Source organism: Panulirus ornatus, chromosome 20, assembly GCF_036320965.1.
Source record: "Panulirus ornatus isolate Po-2019 chromosome 20, ASM3632096v1, whole genome shotgun sequence".
NCBI lineage: Eukaryota > Metazoa > Arthropoda > Malacostraca > Decapoda > Palinuridae > Panulirus > Panulirus ornatus.
In genome coordinates this window covers 28,978,801-29,002,165 of record NC_092243.1, presented here as the reverse complement: position 1 = coordinate 29,002,165, position 23,365 = coordinate 28,978,801, and positions in this window count along the sequence as shown.

Below are 23,365 nucleotides of genomic sequence, written 5' to 3'. Positions count from 1 at the left end.
TAGGGTTGAGGGTCAAGTCAATTGGGAGGTGAGTTTGAATGGAGAGAAACTGGAGGAAGTGAAGTGTTTTAGATATCTGGGAGTGGATCTGGCAGCGGATGGAACCATGGAAGCGGTGGGGTGGGGAAGGGGGCGAAAATCCTGGGGGCCTTGAAAAATGTGTGGAAGTCGAGAACATTATCTCGGAAAGCAAAAATGGGTATGTTTGAAGGAATAGTGGTTCCAACAATGTTGTATGGTTGCGAGGCGTGGGCTATGGATAGAGTTGTGCGCAGGAGGATGGATGTGCTGGAAATGAGATGTTTGAGGACAATGTGTGGTGTGAGGTGGTTTGATCGAGTGAGTAACGTAAGGGTAAGAGAGATGTGTGGAAATAAAAAGAGCGTGGTTGAGAGAGCAGAAGAGGGTGTTTTGAAGTGGTTTGGGCACATGGAGAGGATGAGTGAGGGAAAGATTGACCAAGAGGATATATGTGTCTGAGGTGGAGGGAACAAGGAGAAGAAGGAGACCAAATTGGAGGTGGAAAGATGGAGTGAAAAAGATTTTGTGTGATCGGGGCCTGAACATGCATGAGGGTGAAAGGAGGGCAAGGAATAGAGTGAATTGGAGCGATGTGGTATACCGGGGTTGACGTGCTGTCAGTGGATTGAAGCAAGGCATGTGAAGCGTCTGGGGTAAACCATGGAAAGCTGTGTAGGTATGTATATTTGCGTGTGTGGACGTATGTATATACATGTGTATGGGGGGGGTTGGGCCATTTCTTTCGTCTGTTTCCTTGCGCTACCTCGCAAACGCGGGAGACAGCGACAAAGTATAATAAAAAAAAATAAATATATATATATATATATATATATATATATATATATATATATATATATATATATATATATATATATATTTATATTTGTTTATTATACTTTGTCGCTGTCTCCAGCGTTAGTGAGGTAAGGCTAGGATACAGACGGAAAAAATGGCCCAACCCACTCACATACACATGTATATACATACACGTCCACACACACACATATGCATACCTATACATTTCAACGTATACATATATAAACGTACTCAGACATATACATATATACACATGTACACAATTCAAACTTGCTGCCTTTAATCATTCCCGTCGCCACCCCTCGACACATGAAATGACAACCCCCTCCCCCCACATGCGCGCTAGGTAGCGCTAGGAAAAGACAACAAAGGCCACATTCGTTCAAAATCAGTCCTTAGTTGTAATGTACAGTGCACAGAAACCACAGCTCCCTTTCCACATCCAGGACCCACAAAACTTTCTATGGTTTACCCCACACGCTTTACAGTCCTGGTTCAATCCATTGACAGCATGTCGACCTCTGTATATCACATCGTTCCAATTCACTCTATTCCTTGCGCGCCTTTCACCCTCCTGCATGTTCAGGCCCCGATCGCTCAAAATCATTTTCACTTCATCTTTCCACATCCAATTTGGTCTCTCACTTCTCCTCGTTCCCTCCACCTCTGACACATATATCCTCTTGGTCAAGCTTTCCTCACTCATTCTCTCCATGTGACCAAACCATTTCAAAACACCCTCTTCTGCTCTCTCAACCATACTCTTTTTATTACCACACATTTCTCTTACCCTTTCATTACTTACTCGATCAAACCACCTCAAATCAAATATTGTCTCATTTCCAACACATCCGCCCTCCTCCTCACAACCCTATCTAAAGCCCACGCATCGCATCCATATAGCATTGTTGGAACCACTATTCTTTCAAACATAGCCATTTTTCCTTCCGAGATAATGTTCTCACCTTCCACACATTCCTGAACGCTCCCAGAACTTTCGCCCCCTCCCCTAACCAGTGTTTATGGAAATGGTGAAGAGCTTGTAGATTTATGTGCTGAAAAAGGACTGATGATTGGGAATACCTGGTTTAAAAAGCGAGATATACATAAGTATACTTATGTAAGTAGGAGAGATGGCCAGAGAGCGTTATTGGATTACGTGTTAATTGACAGGCGTGCGAAAGAGAGACTTTTGGATGTTAATGTGCTGAGAGGTGCAACTGGAGGGATGTCTGATCATTATCTTGTGGAGGCTAAGGTGAAGATTTGTATGGGTTTTCAGAAAAGAAGAGTGAATGTTGGGGTGAAGAGGGTGGTGAGAGTAAGTGAGCTTGAGAAGGAGACCTGTGTGAGGAAGTACCAGGAGAGACTGAGTACAGAATGGAAAAAGGTGAGAACAATGGAAGTAAGGGGAGTGGGGGAGGAATGGGATGTATTTAGGGAATCAGTGATGGATTGCGCAAAAGATGCTTGTGGCATGAGACGAGTGGGAGGTGGGTTGATTAGAAAGGGTACTGAGTGGTGGGATAAAGAAGTAAGAGTATTAGTGAAAGAGAAGAGAGAGGCATTTGGACGATTTTTGCAGCGAAAAAATGCAATTGAGTGGGAGATGTATAAAAGAAAGAGACAGGAGGTCAAGAGAAAGGTGCAAGAGGTGAAAAAAAGGGCGAATGAGAGTTGGGGTGAGAGAGTATCATTAAATTTTAGGGAGAATAAAAAGATGTTCTGGAAGGAGGTAAATAAAGTGCGTAAGACAAGGGAGTAAATGGGAACTTCAGTGAAGGGCGCAAATGGGGAGGTGATAACAAGTAGTGGTGATGTGAGAAGGAGATGGAGTGAGTATTTTGAAGGTTTGTTGAATGTGTTTGATGATAGAGTGGCAGATATAGGGTGCTTTGGTCGAGGTGGTGTGCAAAGTGAGAGGGTTAGGGAAAATGATTTGGTAAACAGAGAGGAGGTAGTGAAATCTTTGCGGAAGATGAAAGCCGGCAAGGCAGCAGGTTTGGATGGTATTGCAGTGGAATTTGTTAAAAAAGGGGATGACTGTATTGTTGACTGGTTGGTAAGGTTATTTAATGTATGTTTGACTCATGGTGAGGTGCCTGAGGATTGGCGGAATGCGTGCATAGTGCCATTGTACAAAGGCAAAGAGGGATAAGAGTGAGTGCTCAAATTACAGAGGTATAAGTTTGTTGAGTATTCCTGGTAAATTATATGGGAGGGTATTGATTGAGAGGGTGAAGGCATGTACAGAGCAACAGATTGGGGAAGAGCAGTGTGGTTTCAGAAGTGGTAGAGGATGTGTGGATCAGGTGTTTGCTTTGAAGAATGTATGTGAGAAATACTTAGAAAGCAAATGGATTTGTATGTAGCATTTATGGATCTGGAGAAGGCATATGATAGAGTTGATAGAGATGCTCTGTGGAAGGTATTAAGAATATATGGTGTGGGAGGAAAGTTGTTAGAAGCAGTGAAAAGTTTTTATCGAGGATGTAAGGCATGTGTACGTGTAGGAAGAGAGGAAAGTGATTGGTTCTCAGTGAATGTAGGTTTGCGGCAGGGGTGTGTGATGTCTCCATAGTGGTTTAATTTGTTTATGGATGGGGTTGTTAGGGAGGTGAATGCAAGAGTTTTGGAAAGAGGGGCAAGTATGAAGTCTGTTGGGGATGAGAGAGCTTGGGAAGTGAGTCAGTTGTTGTTCGCTGATGATACAGAGCTGGTGGCTGATTCATGTGAGAAACTGCAGAAGCTGGTGACTGAGTTTGGAAAAGTGTGTGGAAGAAGAAAGTTAAGAGTAAATGTGAATAAGAGCAAGGTTATTAGGTACAGTAGGGTTGAGGGTCAAGTCAATTGGGAGGTGAGTTTGAATGGAGAGAAACTGGAGGAAGTGAAGTGTTTTAGATATCTGGGAGTGGATCTGGCAGCGGATGGAACCATGGAAGCGGAAGTGGATAGGGTGGGGAGGGGGCGAAAATCCTGGGGGCCTTGAAAAATGTGTGGAAGTCGAGAACATTATCTCGGAAAGCAAAAATGGGTATGTTTGAAGGAATAGTGGTTCCAACAATGTTGTATGGTTGCGAGGCGTGGGCTATGGATAGAGTTGTGCGCAGGAGGATGGATGTGCTGGAAATGAGATGTTTGAGGACAATGTGTGGTGTGAGGTGGTTTGATCGAGTGAGTAACGTAAGGGTAAGAGAGATGTGTGGAAATAAAAAGAGCGTGGTTGAGAGAGCAGAAGAGGGTGTTTTGAAGTGGTTTGGGCACATGGAGAGGATGAGTGAGGGAAAGATTGACCAAGAGGATATATGTGTCGGAAGTGGAGGGAACAAGGAGAAGAAGGAGACCAAATTGGAGGTGGAAAGATGGAGTGAAAAAGATTTTGTGTGATCGGGGCCTGAACATGCATGAGGGTGAAAGGAGGGCAAGGAATAGAGTGAATTGGAGCGATGTGGTATACCAAGGTTGACGTGCTGTCAGTGGATTGAAGCAAGGCATGTGAAGCGTCTGGGGTAAACCATGGAAAGCTGTGTAGGTATGTATATTTGCGTGTGTGGACGTATGTATATACATGTGTATGGGGGGGGTTGCGCCATTTCTTTCGTCTGTTTCCTTGCGCTACCTCGCAAACGCGGGAGACAGCGACAAAGTATAATAAAAAAAAATAAATATATATATATATATATATATATATATATATATATATATATATATATATATATATATATATATATATTTATATTTGTTTATTATACTTTGTCGCTGTCTCCAGCGTTAGTGAGGTAAGGCTAGGATACAGACGGAAAAAATGGCCCAACCCACTCACATACACATGTATATACATACACGTCCACACACACACATATGCATACCTATACATTTCAACGTATACATATATAAACGTACTCAGACATATACATATATACACATGTACACAATTCAAACTTGCTGCCTTTATTCATTCCCGTCGCCACCCCACGACACATGAAATGACAACCCCCTCCCCCCACATGCGCGCTAGGTAGCGCTAGGAAAAGACAACAAAGGCCACATTCGTTCAAAATCAGTCCTTAGCTGTAATGTACAGTGCACAGAAACCACAGCTCCCTTTCCACATCCAGGACCCACAAAACTTTCTATGGTTTACCCCACACGCTTTACAGTCCTGGTTCAATCCATTGACAGCATGTCGACCTCTGTATATCACATCGTTCCAATTCACTCTATTCCTTGCGCGCCTTTCACCCTCCTGCATGTTCAGGCCCCGATCGCTCAAAATCATTTTCACTTCATCTTTCCACATCCAATTTGGTCTCTCACTTCTCCTCGTTCCCTCCACCTCTGACACATATATCCTCTTGGTCAAGCTTTCCTCACTCATTCTCTCCATGTGACCAAACCATTTCAAAACACCCTCTTCTGCTCTCTCAACCATACTCTTTTTATTACCACACATTTCTCTTACCCTTTCATTACTTACTCGATCAAACCACCTCAAATCAAATATTTTCTCATTTCCAACACATCCGCCCTCCTCCTCACAACCCTATCTAAAGCCCACGCATCGCATCCATATAGCATTGTTGGAACCACTATTCTTTCAAACATAGCCATTTTTCCTTCCGAGATAATGTTCTCACCTTCCACACATTCCTGAACGCTCCCAGAACTTTCGCCCCCTCCCCTAACCAGTGTTTCACTTCCGCTTCCATGGTTGTAACCGCTGCCAAATCCACTCCCAGATATCGAAAACACTTCACTTCCTCCTGTTTTCATCAATTCAAACTTACCTCCAGAATGACTTTTCCTTCAACCCTACTGTACCTAATAGCCTTGCTCTTGTTCACATTTACTATCAGCTTTCTTCTCTCACATTTCTTTCCATATCTACGTAGCCATGGAAGTCTTCATCATTCATTCAAAGTGCTCAAAATCCTAATATGTGGCCTTTGTTGTCTTCCTAGCGCTACCTCGCGCACATCAGGGGGAGGGGGTTGTTATTTCATGTGTGGCAGTGTGGCGATGGGAATTAATAAAGGCAGACAGTATGAATTATGTACATGTGTATATATGTATATGTCTGTGTGTGTATATATATGTATACGTTGAGATGTATAGGTATGTATATTTGCGTGTGTGGACAATTATGTATATACATGTGTATGTGGGTGGGTTGGACCATTATTTCGTCTGTTTCCTTGCGCTACCTCGCTAACGCGGGAGACAGCGACAAAGCAAAATAAATAAATAAATATATATATATATATATATATATATATATATATATATATATATATATATATATATATATATATATATATATATATATATATAGTGATGGGTGATTTGAATGCAAAGGTGAGTAATGTGGCAGTTGAGGGAATAATTGGTATACATGGGGTGTTCAGTGTTGTAAATGGAAATGGTGAAGAGCTTGTAGATTTATGTGCTGAAAAAGGACTGATGATTGGGAATACCTGGTTTAAAAAGCCAGATATACATAAGTATACTTATGTAAGTAGGAGAGATGGCCAGAGAGCGTTATTGGATTACGTGTTAATTGACAGGCGTGCGAAAGAGAGACTTTTGGATGTTAATGTGCTGAGAGGTGCAACTGGAGGGATGTCTGATCATTATCTTGTGGAGGCTAAGGTGAAGATCTGTATGGGTTTTCAGAAAAGAAGAGTGAATGTTGGGGTGAAGAGGGTGGTGAGAGTAAGTGAGCTTGAGAAGGAGACCTGTGTGAGGAAGTACCAGGAGAGACTGAGTGCAGAATGGAAAAAGGTGAGAACAATGGAAGCAAGGGGAGTGGGGGAGGAATGGGATGTATTTAGGGAATCAGTGATGGATTGCGCAAAAGATGCTTGTGGCATGAGACGAGTGGGAGGTGGGTTGATTAGAAAGGGTAGTGAGTGGTGGGATGAAGAAGTAAGAGTATTAGTGAAAGAGAAGAGAGAGGCATTTGGACGATTTTTGCAGGGAAAAAATGCAATTGAGTGGGAGATGTATAAAAGAAAGAGACAGGAGGTCAAGAGAAAGGTGCAAGAGGTGAAAAAAAGGGCGAATGAGAGTTGGGGTGAGAGAGTATCATTAAATTTTAGGGAGAATAAAAAGATGTTCTGGAAGGAGGTAAATAAAGTGCGTAAGACAAGGGAGCAAATGGGAACTTCAGTGAAGGGCGCAAATGGGGAGGTGATAACAAGTAGTGGTGATGTGAGAAGGAGATGGAGTGAGTATTTTGAAGGTTTGTTGAATGTGTTTGATGATAGAGTGGCAGATATAGGGTGTTTTGGTCGAGGTGGTGTGCAAAGTGAGAGGGTTAGGGAAAATGATTTGGTAAACAGAGAAGAGGTAGTGAAAGCTTTGCGGAAGATGAAAGCCGGCAAGGCAGCAGGTTTGGATGGTATTGCAGTGGAATTTATTAAAAAAGGGGGTGACTGTATTGTTGACTGGTTGGTAAGGTTATTTAATGTATGTATGACTCATGGTGAGGTGCCTGAGGATTGGCGGAATGCGTGCATAGTGCCATTGTACAAAGGCAAAGGGGATAAGAGTGAATGCTCAAATTACAGAGGTATAAGTTTGTTGAGTATTCCTGGTAAATTATATGGGAGCGTATTGATTGAGAGGGTGAAGGCATGTACAGAGCATCAGATTGGGGAAGAGCAGTGTGGTTTCAGAAGTGGTAGAGGATGTGTGGATCAGGTGTTTGCTTTGAAGAATGTATGTGAGAAATACTTAGAAAAGCAAATGGATTTGTATGTAGCATTTATGGATCTGGAGAAGGCATATGATAGAGTTGATAGAGATGCTCTGTGGAAGGTATTAAGAATATATGGTGTGGGAGGAAAGTTGTTAGAAGCAGTGAAAAGTTTTTATCGAGGATGTAAGGCATGTGTACGTGTAGGAAGAGAGGAAAGTGATTGGTTCTCAGTGAATGTAGGTTTGCGGCAGGGGTGTGTGATGTCTCCATGGTTGTTTAATTTGTTTATGGATGGGGTTGTTAGGGAGGTAAATGCAAGAGTTTTGGAAAGAGGGGCAAGTATGAAGTCTGTTGGGGATGAGAGAGCTTGGGAAGTGAGTCAGTTGTTGTTCGCTGATGATACAGCGCTGGTGGCTGATTCATGTGAGAAACTGCAGAAGCTGGTGACTGAGTTTGGTAAAGTGTGTGGAAGAAGAAAGTTAAGAGTAAATGTGAATAAGAGCAAGGTTATTAGGTACAGTAGGGTTGAGGGTCAAGTCAATTGGGAGGTGAGTTTGAATGGAGAAAAACTGGAGGAAGTGAAGTGTTTTAGATATCTGGGAGTGGATCTGGCAGCGGATGGAACCATGGAAGCGGAAGTGGATCATAGGGTGGGGAAGGGGGCGAAAATTCTGGGGGCCCTGAAGAATGTGTGGAAGTCGAGAACATTATCTCGGAAAGCAAAAATGGGTATGTTTGAAGGATTAGTGGTTCCAACAATGTTGTATGGTTGCGAGGCGTGGGCTATGGATAGAGTTGTACGCAGGAGGATGGATGTGCTGGAAATGAGATGTTTGAGGACAATGTGTGGTGTGAGGTGGTTTGATCGAGTGAGTAACGTAAGGGTAAGAGAGATGTGTGGAAATAAAAAGAGCGTGGTTGAGAGAGCAGAAGAGGGTGTTTTGAAGTGGTTTGGGCACATGGAGAGAATGAGTGAGGAAAGATTGACCAAGAGGATATATGTGTCGGAGGTGGAGGGAACGAGGAGAAGAGGGAGACCAAATTGGAGGTGGAAAGATGGAGTGAAAAAGATTTTGTGTGATCGGGGCCTGAACATGCAGGAGGGTGAAAGGAGGGCAAGGAATAGAGTGAATTGGATAGATGTGGTATACCGGGGTTGACGTGTTGTCAGTGGATTGAATCAGGGCATGTGAAGCGTCTGGGGTAAACTCTGGAAAGTTCTGTGGGGCCTGGATGTGGAAAGGGAGCTGTGGTTTCGGGCATTATTGCATGACAGCTAAAGATTGAGTGTGAACGAATGGGGCCTTTGTTGTCTTTTCATAGCGCTACCTCGCACACATGGAATACCATCCCGCTCCCCCCTCATGTGTGCGAGGTAGCGCTAGGAAAAGACAACAAAGGCCCCATTCGTTCACACTCAGTCTCTAGCTGTCATGCAATAATGCCCGAAACCACAGCACCCTTTCCACATCCAGGCCCCACACAACTTTCCATGGTTTACCCCAGACGCTTCACATGCCCTGATTCAATCCACTGACAACACGTCAACCCCGGTATACCACATCTATCCAATTCACTCTATTCCTTGCACGCCTTTCACCCTCCTGTATGTTCAGGCCCCGATCACTCAAATTCTTTTTCACTACATCTTTCCACCTCCAATTTGGTCTCCCTCTTCTCCTCGTTCCCTCCACCTCCGAAACATATATCTTCTAGGTCAATCTTTCCTCACTCATTCTCTCCATGTGCCCAAACCATTTCAAAACACCCTCTTCTGCTCTCTCAACCACGCTCTTTTTATTTCCACACCTCTCTCTTACCCTTACATTACTTACTCGATCAAACCACCTCACATCATACATTGTCCTCAAACATCTCATTTCCAGCACATCCACCTCCTGCGCACAACTCTATTCATAGCCCACGCCTCGCAACCATACAACATTGTTGGAACCACTATTCCTTCAAACATACCCATTTTTGCTTTCCGAGATAATGTTCTCGACTTCCACACATTCTTCAAGGCTCCCAAGATTTTCGCCCCCTCCCTCACCCTATGATTCACTTCCGCTTCCATGGTTCCATCCGCTGCCAGATCCACTCCCACATATCGAAAACACTTTACTTCCTCCAGTTTTTCTCCATTAAAACTTGCCTCCCAATTGACTTGATCCTCAACCCTACTGTACCTAATAACCTTGCTCTTATTCACATTTACTCTTAACTTTCTTCTTTCACACACTTTACCAAACTCAGTCACCAGCTTCTGCAGTTTCTCACATGAATCAGCCACCAGCGCTGTATCATCAGCGAACAACAACTGACTCACTTCCCAAGCTCTCTCATCCCCAACAGACTTCATACTTGCCCCTCTTTCCAAAACTCTTGCATTCACCTCCCTAACAACCCCATCCATAAACAAATTAAACAACCATGGAGACATCACACAACCCTGCCGCAAACCTACATTCACTGAGAACCAATCACTTTCCTCTCTACCTACTCGTACACATGCCTTACATCCTCGATAAAAACTTTTCACTGCTTCGAACAACTTGCCTCCCACACCATATATTCTTAGTACCTTCCAAAGAGCATCTCTATCAATGCTATCGTATGCCTTCTCCAGATCCATAAATGCTACATACAAATCCATTTGCTTTTCTAAGTATTTCTCACATACATTCTTCAAAGCAAACACCTGATCCACACATCCTCTACCACTTCTGAAATCACAATGCTCTCCCCCAATCTGATGCTCTGTACATGCCTTCACCCTCTCAATCAATACCCTCCCATATAATTTACCAGGAATACACAACAAACTTATGCCTCTGTAAGTTGAACACTCACTCTTATCCACTTTGCCTTTGTACAATGGCACTATGCACGCATTCCGCCAATCCTCAGGCACGTCACCATGAATCATACATACATTAAATAACCTTACCAACCAGTCAACAATACAGTCACCCCCTTTTTTAACAAATTCCACTGCAATACCATCCAAACCTGCTGCCTTGCCGGCTTTTATCTTCCGCAAAGCTTTTACTACCTCTTCTCTGTTTACCAAATCATTTTCCCTAACCCTCTCACTTTGCACACCACCTCGACCAAAACACCCTATATCTGCCACTCTATCATCAAACACATTCAACAAACCTTCAAAATACTCACTCTATCTCCTTCTCACATCACCACTACTTGTTATCACCTCCCCATTTGCGCCCTTCACTGAAGTTCCCATTTACTCCCTAGTCTTACGCACTTTATTTACCTCCTTCCAGAACATCTTTTTATTCTCCCTAAAATTTAATGATACTCTCTCACCCCAACTCTCATTTGCCCTCTTTTTCATCTCTTGCACGTTTCTCTTGACCTCCTGTCTCTTTCTTTTATATATCTCCCACTCAATTGCATTTTTTCCTTGCAAAAATCATCCAAATGCCTCTCTCTTCTCTTTCTCTAATAATCTTACTTCTTCATCCCACCACTCACTACCCTTTCTAATTAACCCACCTCCCACGATTCTCATGCCACAAGCATCTTTTGCGCACTTCATCACTGATTCCCTACATACATCCCATTCCTCCCCCACTCCCCTTACTTCCATTGTTCTCACCTTTTTCCATTCTGTACTCAGTCTCTCCTGGTACTTCCTCACACAAGTCTCCTTCCCAAGCTCACTTACTCTCACCACCCTCTTCACCCCAACATTCACTCTTCTTTTCTGAAAACCCATACAAATCTTCACCTTAGCCTCCTCAAGATAATGATCAGACATCCCTCCAGTTTCACCTCTCAGCACATTAACATCCAAAAGTCTCTGTTTCGCACGCCTGTCAATTAACACGTAATCCAATAACGCTCTCTGGCCATCGCTCCTACTTACATACGTAAACTTATGTATATCTCGCTTTTTAAACCAGGTATTTCCAATCACCAGTCCTTTTTCAGCACATAAATCTACAAGCTCTTCACCATTTCCATTTACAACACTGAACACCCCATGTATACCAATTATTCCCTCAACTGCCACATTACTCACCTTTGTATTCAAATCACCCATCACTATAACCCGGTCTTGTGCATCAAAACCACTAACACACTCATTCAGCTGCTCCCAAAACACTTGCCTCTCATGATCTCTCTTCTCATGCCCAGGTGCATATGCACCAATAATCACCCATCTCTCTCCATCACCTTTCAGTTTTTCCCATATTAATCGAGAATTTACTTTCTTACATTCTATCACATACTCCCACAACTCCTGTTTTAGGAGTACTGCTACTCTTTCCCTTGCTCTTGTCCTCTCACTAACCCCTGATTTTACTCCCAAGACATTCCCAAACCACTCTTCCCCTCTACCCTTGAGCTTCGTTTCACTCAGAGCCAAAACATCCAGGTTCCTTTCCTCAAACATACTACCAATCTCTCCTTTTTTTACATCTTGGTTACATCCACACACATTTAGACACCCCAATCTGAGTGCACGAGGAAGATGAGCACTCCCCACGTGACTCCTTCTGTTACCCATTTTTAGAAAGTTAAAATACAGGAAGGGGAGGATTTCTGGCCCCCGCTCCCGTCCCCTGTACTCGCCTTCTACGAGACGTAAGGAATGCGTGGGAAGTATTCTTTCACCCCTATCCCCAGGGATAATATATATATATACATATATATATATATATATATATATATATATATATATATATATATATATATATATATATATATATATATATATATATATATATATATATATATATATATATATATATATATATATATGTATATATATATATATATATATATATATATATATATATATATATATATATATATATATATATATATATATATATATATATATATATATATATATATATATATATATATATATATATATATATACACATATATACATACATATACACACATACACACACACACATATATATATATATATATATATATATATATATATATATATATATATATATATATATATATACATATGAAAAATGTAAGAAATAATTTAGAAAACTGAAACTTCTAGCTTGAAATGAAATGAAAAATGAATGTCACATAATGGTTCAACCTCTGGCTATGGAAAAGTGAAATGTATAATTTATTTACACAAACGTCAATAGTAGTTTTGTGTGTGCTCTTTTTCAGATATACCATCATGCTTTGTTTTAGATTTATCATCCCATTATCAAAAGCTGTGGTAATAGTACCAATAAGCAAAGGCTTACAGTATTTTTAGACTATAAGTGTTGATCTCGGGATATTCTCAGTTGTTATAACAACTATGTTTCATACACCAACAGACACATATGCAGAGTGGTATATGATAGCGATGAGGGAAAGAGAAGATGAATGGGGTGGTGATTAGCCCTTCTGATAAGAGACAGATAGCCAAAGTTTCAGGAAATAGTGAAAGATAGCATATTCAGCTAGTACATGATGGGAAGAGTATTTCTGGGAAAGAAATGCACAGTGGTACTGATATTATATAATCCTCCAAAATGATTTTGACAATTCAGAGCAAGTATGCAACAATCACATGTTTACCTCCCAATTGACTTGTCCTTCAACCCTACTGTACCTAATAACCTTGCCCTTGCTCTTATTCACATTTACTCTCAGCTTTCTTCTTTCACACACTTTACCAAACTCAGTCACCAGCTTCTGCAGTTTCTCATCTGAATCAGCCACCAGTGCTGTATCATCAGCGAACAACAACTGACTCACATCCCAAGCTCTCTCAAATCACAACGGCTTGCATACTTGCCCTTCTTTCCCAAACTCTTGCATTCACCTCCCTAGCAAACCCATCCATAAACAAATCAAATAACCATAGAGACATCATGCACCCCTGCCGCAAGCCAACATTGACTGAGAACCAGTCAATTTCCTCTCTTCCTACACGTACACATGCCTTACATCCTCGATAAAAACTTTTCGCTGCTGCTAACAACTTGCTTCCCACACCATATATTTTTTATACCTTCCACAGAGCATCTCTATCAACTCTATCATATGCCTTTTCCATATCCATAAATGGTACATACAAATCTATTTGCTTCTCTAAGTATTTTTCACATACATTCTTCAAAGCAAGCACCTGATCCACACATCCTCAACCACTTCTGAAACCACAATGCTCTCCCCCAATCTGATGCCTTTTCCATATCCATAAATGGTACATACAAATCTATTTGCTTTTCTAAGTATTTTTCACATACATTCTTCAAAGCAAACACCTGATCCACACATCCTCTACCACTTCTGAAACCACACTGCTCTTTCCCAAGTTGATGCTCTGTCCATGCCTTCACCCTCTCAATCAATTCCCTCTCATATAATTTCCCAGGAATACTCAACAAACTTATAACTCTTTGATTTGAGCACTCACCTTTATCCCCTTTGCCCTTGTACAATGGCACTGTGCAAGCATTCCGCCAATCCTCAGGTAACCTTATCAACTAGTCAACTCCCTTTTTTTCATTAAATTCCACTGCAATACCATCCAAACCCGCTGCCTTGCCGGCTTTCATCTCCCGCAAAGCTTTTACTACCTCTTCTCTGTTTACTAAATCATTCTCCCTAACGCTCTCACTTTGCACACCACCTCGACCAAAACACCCTATATGTACCACTTTATCATCAAACACATTCAACAAACCTTCAAAATACTCACTCCATCTGCTCCTCACATTACCACTACTTGTTATCACCTCCCCATTACCCCCCTTCAATGATGTTCTCATTTGTTCCTTTGTCTTACGCACTTTATTTACCTCCTTCCAAAGCATCTTTTTATTCTCCCTAGAATTTAATGATACTCTCTCACCCAAACTCTCATTTGCCCTCTTTTTCACTTCTTGCACCTTTCTCTTGACCTCCTGCCTCTTTCTTTCATTCATCTCCCAGTCATTTGCACTATTTCCCTGCAAAAATCGCCCAAATGCCTCTCTCTTCTCTTTCACTAACAGTCTTACTTCTTCATCCCACCACACAGTAACCTTTCTACTCTGCCCACCTCCCACGCTTCTCATGCCGCAAGCATCTTTTGCGCAAGTCATCACTGCTTCCCTAAATACATCACATTCCTTCCCCACTTCCCTTACGTCCTTTGTTCTCACCTTTTTCCATTCTGTACTCAGTCTCTCCTGGTACTTCCTCACACAAGTCGCATTCCCATGCTCACTTACTCTCCCCACTCTCTTCACCCCAACATACTCTCTTCTTTTCTGAAAACCTCTACAAATCTTCACCTTCGCCTCAACAAGATAATGATCAGACATCCCTCCAGTTGCATCTCTCAGCACATAAACATCCAAAAGTCTTTCTTTCGCGCGCCTATCAATTAACACGTGATCCAATAAGGCTTTCTGGCCATCTCTCCTTCTTACATACGTATACTTATGTGTATCTCTCTCTTTAAACCAGGTATTCCCAATCACCAGTCCTTTTTCAGCACATAGATCTACAAGCTCCTCACCATTTCCATTTATAACACTGAACACCTCATGTGCAGCAATTATTCCCTCAGCTGCCACATTACTCACCTTTCCCTTCATTCACCCATCACTATAACCCGGTCTCGTGCATCAAAACTACTGACACACTCACTCAGCTACTCCCAAAACACTTGCCTTTCATGATCTTTCTTCTCATGCCCAGGTGCATATGCACCAATAATCACCCATCTCTTTCCATCAACTTCCAGTTTTACACTATCACATAATCCTACCACTCCCGTTTCAGGGGTAGTGCTACTCCTTCCCTTGCTCTTGTCTATTTCATTGGGGAGGAGAGATAGATGGGTTAACTGTGAACTGACCGCTGCTTCAAATCTATGCGCTCAAACTTTGCGACCAGAGAATGAAGCAAGGTCAGCAACGCTTCAACAGGTACAAAACAGCTCAAATCTGGATCAGCAAATGTCGTGTTCGAATGCGTGAACCAAAAACTTTATGAGCAGAAATATATTCGTCACTTTTTGAAATTGTTCAAAATGTGATTGTCTAAAGAATTTGCACAATGTTTTAGAATATCCAAACACGCATATTATTAAGAAAATGAGGCTATGATTATGTGTTTCTTAGATATTCCACGAACAGAAGGTTAGTTAACGATATAACCCACCTTAGGATAATGAGCACTTTGAAAGTTTGCATTTATGATGAAGACTTTCATGGCTCTGTAGATATGGAAAGAAATGAGTGCCAGCCTGTGGTCCTCTGACCCATGATATGCCAACATGTTCATCATGTCATGTTTACGGTTTCCTGGCTTGACAGGTTAATCATCAAAGCCATACTTCTTTATCGAGGAATTTATGTACAACACTGGAAGAACTATTCACATTTTGAATATCATATTCATGGAAAATATTTCTTCCAGTTTGTTTATTGTTCTTTTCAATTAAAAGGGAAAAGGTAAAACTGCAGGATTGATTACTGGTTTCAGAAAAATGATTATATTAGTCTGGAACAAGCGATATAAGCGCTTCTCGACGTAAATTGCGGTATGAATTTGGAAACATTTAAGTATATGAAAGAATTACTTCCTCTTCCCCAGGAGAGCTAAGTTTTGATAACTAGCCTGACAGCCACACTGTGTGGGAGTGTGTCATACGTCAAGGGAGTTACCAGGGAGTCGCTGTGATGTAACTTGTTTATCGTGGCTCCCTCCACCTGCTGTTGCCTTTAGGGTGGAATCCGGATGTTGGATGTGGAGGTAAAACTACGCTATCCTTTTTGAGCTGCTTAGAAAACAGCTGAAACATTAATTATGTTAAGATGAATTCCAGGTGAATGTATGTCTGGCATTTAGATAAATTGACACCATTTACTTTATGCTAGCTGAGGCGACATGGGCAAAACACTTACCAAAATTTCCTGCTGTTACAGTATCACAGGAAGTGCGAAATACCTTGGCCCTTACGACAAACGTTTGGAGTACTAATGGAGTCTGCGTCTGTGTTTAGGTCCGAGTCTGTTTTAGCCAGTTTGATGTGCAGTCAAGTAACTTCACATGCGGATACATATCGATGTGTACCTCTCAAGCTAACCAAGAGGTAGGTTGTTCTTACCTATATCCTTATGCTTAAGTGACTTTGGTTATGTTTTATGTCCGAGTCAAGCCGTATCCTGCATTAATTTTCCGTCTATCTCCACTAATATTTGATGTGCAGTCATGTAATTTCATATCCAGATGCATATTGTTGAGTACTTCAGTAACCTACCTCAAGTAGATCACCCTGGCCTATGTTATGCGCCCCGGTACCCTGAAAATGTTTAAGGATCTATGCCACCACCACAGCTTCTAGCTCAATGAGTGAATGACTTATCTTTGCTAGAGACAAAGTCCTACTTACATATGATAAGGCTTCCAGTTCACCACTTCTGTATGTCTACGAACAGCACCTAGTCCCTTCAAGGAGGCATTCATCACTTTTAAGCGTTTTGAATGCCTCTTGCAACTCATTTTCCTAAACTAGGCTTTCATGAGTTTCGAGCAAGCTTGTCAGTGGCCTAAAAATATGTCAAAGTCACATGTAAACGCCCTGTTGAATCCCACTAAGCTCACGAACGACCGAGTATCACCCACCGACTTAGGAGCAGGAAAGTCTGTGACCATTTAACTTCCTCAAAACAACCTCGTTTGACCAACGAAAACGGCGTGGGTGTACAGTCGTGCGTCAAACTTTTTCTCACTACACCAGTATGGTGGTCAGGCCCCATACCTGATCTTGCTGCAGGTCTTGCATCACCCCGATGCTAAATGAACTATGGCCTCAGGGGCATGGCTGGAATAGATCCCGACGCGACCAATAACTCACTTCCCTAATGATATAATGTAGATTAGGAACACAGGAAGGTTTTTCATAGGAAACATGAGCGTTGTCTATGTATGACCTAGGACAAACGCGTACAGAGCAGTGAGTCCAGTGACAACATTAACAACAGTGAAGTGTTCGCTACCATTACCGTGGAGCCTCTACGTCATATCCTGGAGAAGATAAGCATATTGCACCATGAGTATGTCTGTCCACCATTATAATGCTCATGTCCCTTGCATATATGGGTAGAAATTAAGGCTTATTTGTTTGCTGTGAGTAAGATACACTGCCCTCAACAACGAGGTTTTAATTTCATAAAGAAAGTCTTGAATTCGTGCGTGCCATCTGTTGATGTTGTAGATGACACGTCTGGCGTTACCCTTCTCGAGCTAATGTAGGTTTTCACCTCTTGAAAGAGAGCCTCACTGAATACTGTCCCCGGCATGTGTGAATTCCTAAACCGAAAGAAATTCTTCACTTCCCCCCAGCCAGTGAAGGAGTGTGAGGACATACCCAGACAAATGAATAGTGTAATGAAAATTCCGGCGTGTTGATGGGAGTGTTAGCGAGGGAAATGGAGGTGGATGTCGGGACCCTTTGTCGCCATTAGGATCATGGATAGAGACCATTTAGCTTGGTGTCGGGGAGGTAGGCTTGGGCCCGTAAATATCACCAAACATTTCCTAGGCTGACTCAGAAGTGGAGCCGGAACTAGTACGGGGAGCGCCTGCTCACCATGAGAATCCCTCACACAGTCGAAGTCCTTAGGTTTAATCAGGATAACTAAGATCATAGCCCCTTTACTAAACATTCACTAAAAGTAGAACGCACTAGTTCACCATGGGAGGATCCACCAACGAACAAAATGAAATATAGCAGATAAACTACAAAGAGAGGTGACTGAGTTTGGTAAAGTGTGTGAAAGAAGAAATGCACCGAAACCACAGCTCCCTTTCTCATCCAGGCCCCACAAAACTTTCCATGGTTTACCCCAGAAGCTTCACATGCCCTGGTTCAGTCCATTGACAGCACGTCGACCCGGGTATACCATATAGTTCCAATTTACTCTATTCCTTGCACGCCTTTCACCCTCCTGTATATTCAGGCCCCGATCACTCAGATTCCAAGTTTAGTCTCCCACTTCTCGTTAACTCTACCTCTGACACAAATATCCTCACTCATTCTCTCCATGTGACCAAACCATTTCAATACACTCTTTTCTGCTCTCTCAACCACAATCTTTTAATTAACACACATCCCTCTTACCCCTTCAATACTCACTCGATCAAACCACCTTACACCATATATCGTCCTCAAACATTTCCTTTCCAACAAATCCACCCTCCTCCGCGCAATCCTATCAAGAGCCCATGCCTCGCAACCATATAACATTACTGGAACCAGTATTCCTTCAAAGACACCCATTTTTGTTCTCCGAGATAACGTTCTCGCCTTCCACAGATTCTTCAACGCTCCCAGAACTTTCGCTCCCTCCCCCACCCTGTGACTCACTTCCGTTTCCATGGTTCCATCCGTTGCTAAATCCACTCCCACATATCTAAAACACTTCACTTCCTCCAGTTTTTCTCTATTCAAACTTATCTTCCAATTAACTTGTCCCTCAACCCTACTGAACCTAATAACCTTGCTCTTAGTCACATTTGCTCTCAGCTTTCTTCTTTCAAACACGTTACCAAACTCAGTCACCAACTTTTGCAGTTTCTCACACGAATCACCCACCAGCGATGTATCATAAGCGAACAACAACTGTCTCACTTCCCAAGCCCTCTCATCCACTACTGACTGCATACTTACCCCTCTCTCCAAAACTCTTGCATTCACCTCCCTAACAACTCCATCCATAAACAAATTAAACAACCATGGAAACACCAAACACCCCTGCCGCAAACCGACATACAATGGGAACCAATCACTTTCCTCTATTCCTACTCGCACACATGCCTTACATCCTTGGTAAAAACTTTTCACTGCTTCTACCAACTTACCTACCACACCATATACTCTTAATACCTTCCACAAAGCTTCTGAAATCAACACTATTATATGCTTTCTCCAAATTCATAAATGCTACATACAAATCCATCAGTTTTTCTAAGTATTTCTCACATACATTCTTCAAAGGAAACTGATCCACACATCCTCTATCACTTCTGAAACCACGATGCTCTTCCTCATTTTGATACCTTTACCCTCTCAAACAATACCCACCCGCATGGTTCTTCAGGAATACACAACAAACTTATACCTCTGTAATTTGAACACACACCTTTATCCCCTTTGCCTTTGTACAATGGCACTATATATGCATTCCGGCAATCCTCAGGCACTTCACCATGAGCCATACATACACTGAATATTCTTTTTTAATAAATTCCACTGAAATACCATACAAAGCCGCCGCCTTGCCGGATTTCATCTTCCGTAATGCTTTCACTACCTCTTCTCTGATTACCAAACCATTCTCCCTGACCCTCTCACTTCGCACAATACCTCGACCAAAACACCCCTGCTACTCTATCATCAAACACATTCAACAAACCTTCAAAATACTCACTTCATCTCCTCACTTCACCACTACTTGTTATTACCTCCTCATTAGCCCCCTTTACCGATGTTCCCATTTGTTATCTTGTCTTACGCACTTTATTTACCTACCTCCAAAACTTCTTTTTATTCTCCCTAAAATTTAATGATACTCTCTCATTCTGACTCTCACTTCACCTCTTTTTCATCTCTTGCAAGGTACCTTACTATTGGCCTCCTGCCACTTTCTTTTATACATCTCCCAGTCATTTGCCCTATTTGCCTGCAAAAATCGTCCAGACGCCTCTCTCTTCTCTTTCACTACCAATCTTAATTCCTCATCCCACCACTCACTACCCTTTCTAATATACCCACCTCCCAACTTTCTCATGCCACAAGTATCTTTTGTGCAAGCCATCACTGCTTCCCTAAATACTTCCCATTCCTCCCCAACTTCCCTTACGTCATTTGCTCTTACCTTTTGCCATTCTGCACTCGATCTCTCTTGCTACTTCCTCACACAAGTCTCCTTCCCAAGCTCACTTACTCTCACTACTCCCTTCACCCCAACTTTCTCTCTTCTTTTCTGAAAGCCTCTACAAATCTTCACCTTCGCTTCCAAAAAATGATGATCAGTTGTCCCTCTCAGCACATTAACATCCAAAAGTCTCTCTTTCACGCACCTATCAATTAACGCGTGATCCAGCAACACTCTCTGGCCATCTCTCCTACTTACATACGTGTACTTATGAATATCTTTCTTTTTAAACCAGGTATTCCCGATCACCAGTCCTTTTTCAGCACACAAATCTACAAGCTCTTCAAAATTTTCATTTACAACACTGAAAATCTCATGTACACCAATTATACCCTCAAAAGCCATATTACTCACCTCTGCATTCAAATCACCTATCACTATAACCCGGTCTCGTGCATCAAACCCGCTAACACACTCACTCAGCTGTTCCCAAAACACTTGCCTCTCATGATATATATTCATTTATACATCATATCATTATCATCATTATACTTGATCACCGTGTCTCGTGTCAGCGAAGTAGTGCAGGAAAACAAACAAAGAAAGACCTATCCATTCATGTACACACATATACACAAACAGGGCCATGCAGGCACACATACAAACACACACACACACACACACACACACACACACACACACACACACACACATATATACACACTCAGAAACACACACACACACACACACACACACACACACACACACGAGGTTGAAAGCTATGGCACATTCTCCTTTATACATTTTCTTATGTAAATTTTCTCTGTGTAATGCAACGAAACCACAACTCCCTATCCACATCCAGTCCCCACAGAACTTTCCATGGCTTACCTTAGACGTTTCACATGCCCTGGTTCAGTCCATTGGCAGCACGTCGACCCCAGTCTACCACATCGTTCCAATTCACTCTGTCCCTGGCATGCCTCTCACCCTCCTGTATTTTTAGGCTCCGATCCTTCAAAATCACTTTCACTCCACCCTTCCACCTCTAATTTGGTCTCTCGCTTCTCCTTGTTCCCTCAACCTCTGACATATATATCTTCATTGTCAACCTTTCCTCACTCATTCTCTTTATATGTTCAAACCACTTCAACACACCCTTTTCTGCTCTCCCAACCACACTCTTTTTATTTCCATACATCTTTCTTACACTTTCATTACTTACTCGATCAAACCACCTCACACTACATATTGTTCTCAAACATTTCATTTCTAGCACATCCATCCTTCTCCGTACAACCCTATTTATAGCCTATGCCTTGCAACCATATAATACTGTTAGAGCTACTCTCCTTCAAACATACCCATTATTGCTCTCCGAAAAAATGTTCTCTCCTTCCGCACATTCTTCATCGCTCCCAGAGACTTCATCCCTTCCCACGCCCGTGATTCACCTCTGCTTCCATGGTTCCATCCGCTTTCTCCAGATCCATCAATGCTACATACAAATCCATCCATTTCTTTAAGTATATCTCACACACATCCTTCAAAGCAAACACTTGATCTACACATCCCTACCACTTCTGAAACCACACTGCTCCTCCCCACTCTGATGCTCTGTATGTTGCTTCACCATCTCAGTCACTACTCTCCCATACAATTTCCCAGGAATATTCAACAGACTCGTGCCTCTGTAGTTTAAACACTCATCTTTGTCCCGTTTGCCTTTGTACAATGGCACTATGCATGCATTCCGCTAATCCTGAGGCACTTCACCATGATTCATAACACTGAATATCCTTACCAACCAATCAGTTACACAGTCACTCCCTTTCTTAATCAACTCAACTGCAATACCATCCAAACACGGCGCCTTGTCGGATTTCCTTTTCCGTAAAGCTCTCACTACTTCTCTCTTAACCAAACCATTTTTCCTGACCCTCTCACTTCGCACACCACCCCGACCAAAATTCCCTACATCTGCCACTCTGTCATCAAACACATTCAACGAGCTTTTAAAATATTCACTCCATCTCCTTTTAACTTTATCAATACCTGTTATAACTTCACCCCTTGTCCCTTGCACCGATGTTCCCATTTGTTCTCTTGTCTTACAGGAATACAAATTTACATATCTGTGCTTGTTGCTGTACAAGCCAAATATTATTGTGACCCAGATGTCAATATCATTTTATCTCCCAACATGACTGAGTGAGAACATCTGCAACAACGTCTGTGCCACCTCACACATAACGTTACGTATAACGATTGATTTTGTTGATTTTAGCAATAGCCACAGCGTTATCTTGGCCTTGAAATATATCTTGTTTAAACAATGCCGGTACAAAAAACAATGATTTTGTTTTTAAATGCATCAAAATCGGTATCGTTTTGAGTAACAGGCTTCTGTATATATTTCATTGATGATTTATTGTGTCACGAATATCAGTGAAATAGATTTTCAAAATCAAACTGTTGGATGGCACTTTTCTCTTACCCACAACACTAACTTGACTTTAATGATAAATACAAATAACCTGCACTTCAGTGTACATTGCCTTATGTTGTTGAGTTAGGATGTTGAAAACTTAGCCAGACTACGTGGGATATATTTGCTCTTGTCTGTGGGTTCATGCTGCATAGGCTGCCAACGTTTCCTGCATTACATGCATTATACTAATACAGTATATATGAGTGTGGACAGTATTGTAGTTGTTTCAACCATATGATACTACGATACCCGTATCAGAATTGAAAATATCTTTTTAGCGAGGTATATGTATATTTTCAGATCATTAACCAATGTTTGATATTTTCCAAGATTTCTGTCATGTAATTTTCAATGGTTAGTGAAAATAAGTTGGTATGTTTTTTCAATTATCGTTTCAGTTTGACTGACAGGAAAACATGATGTGTTGACCACAAGTGATGACGAATCTATCACTGTGGG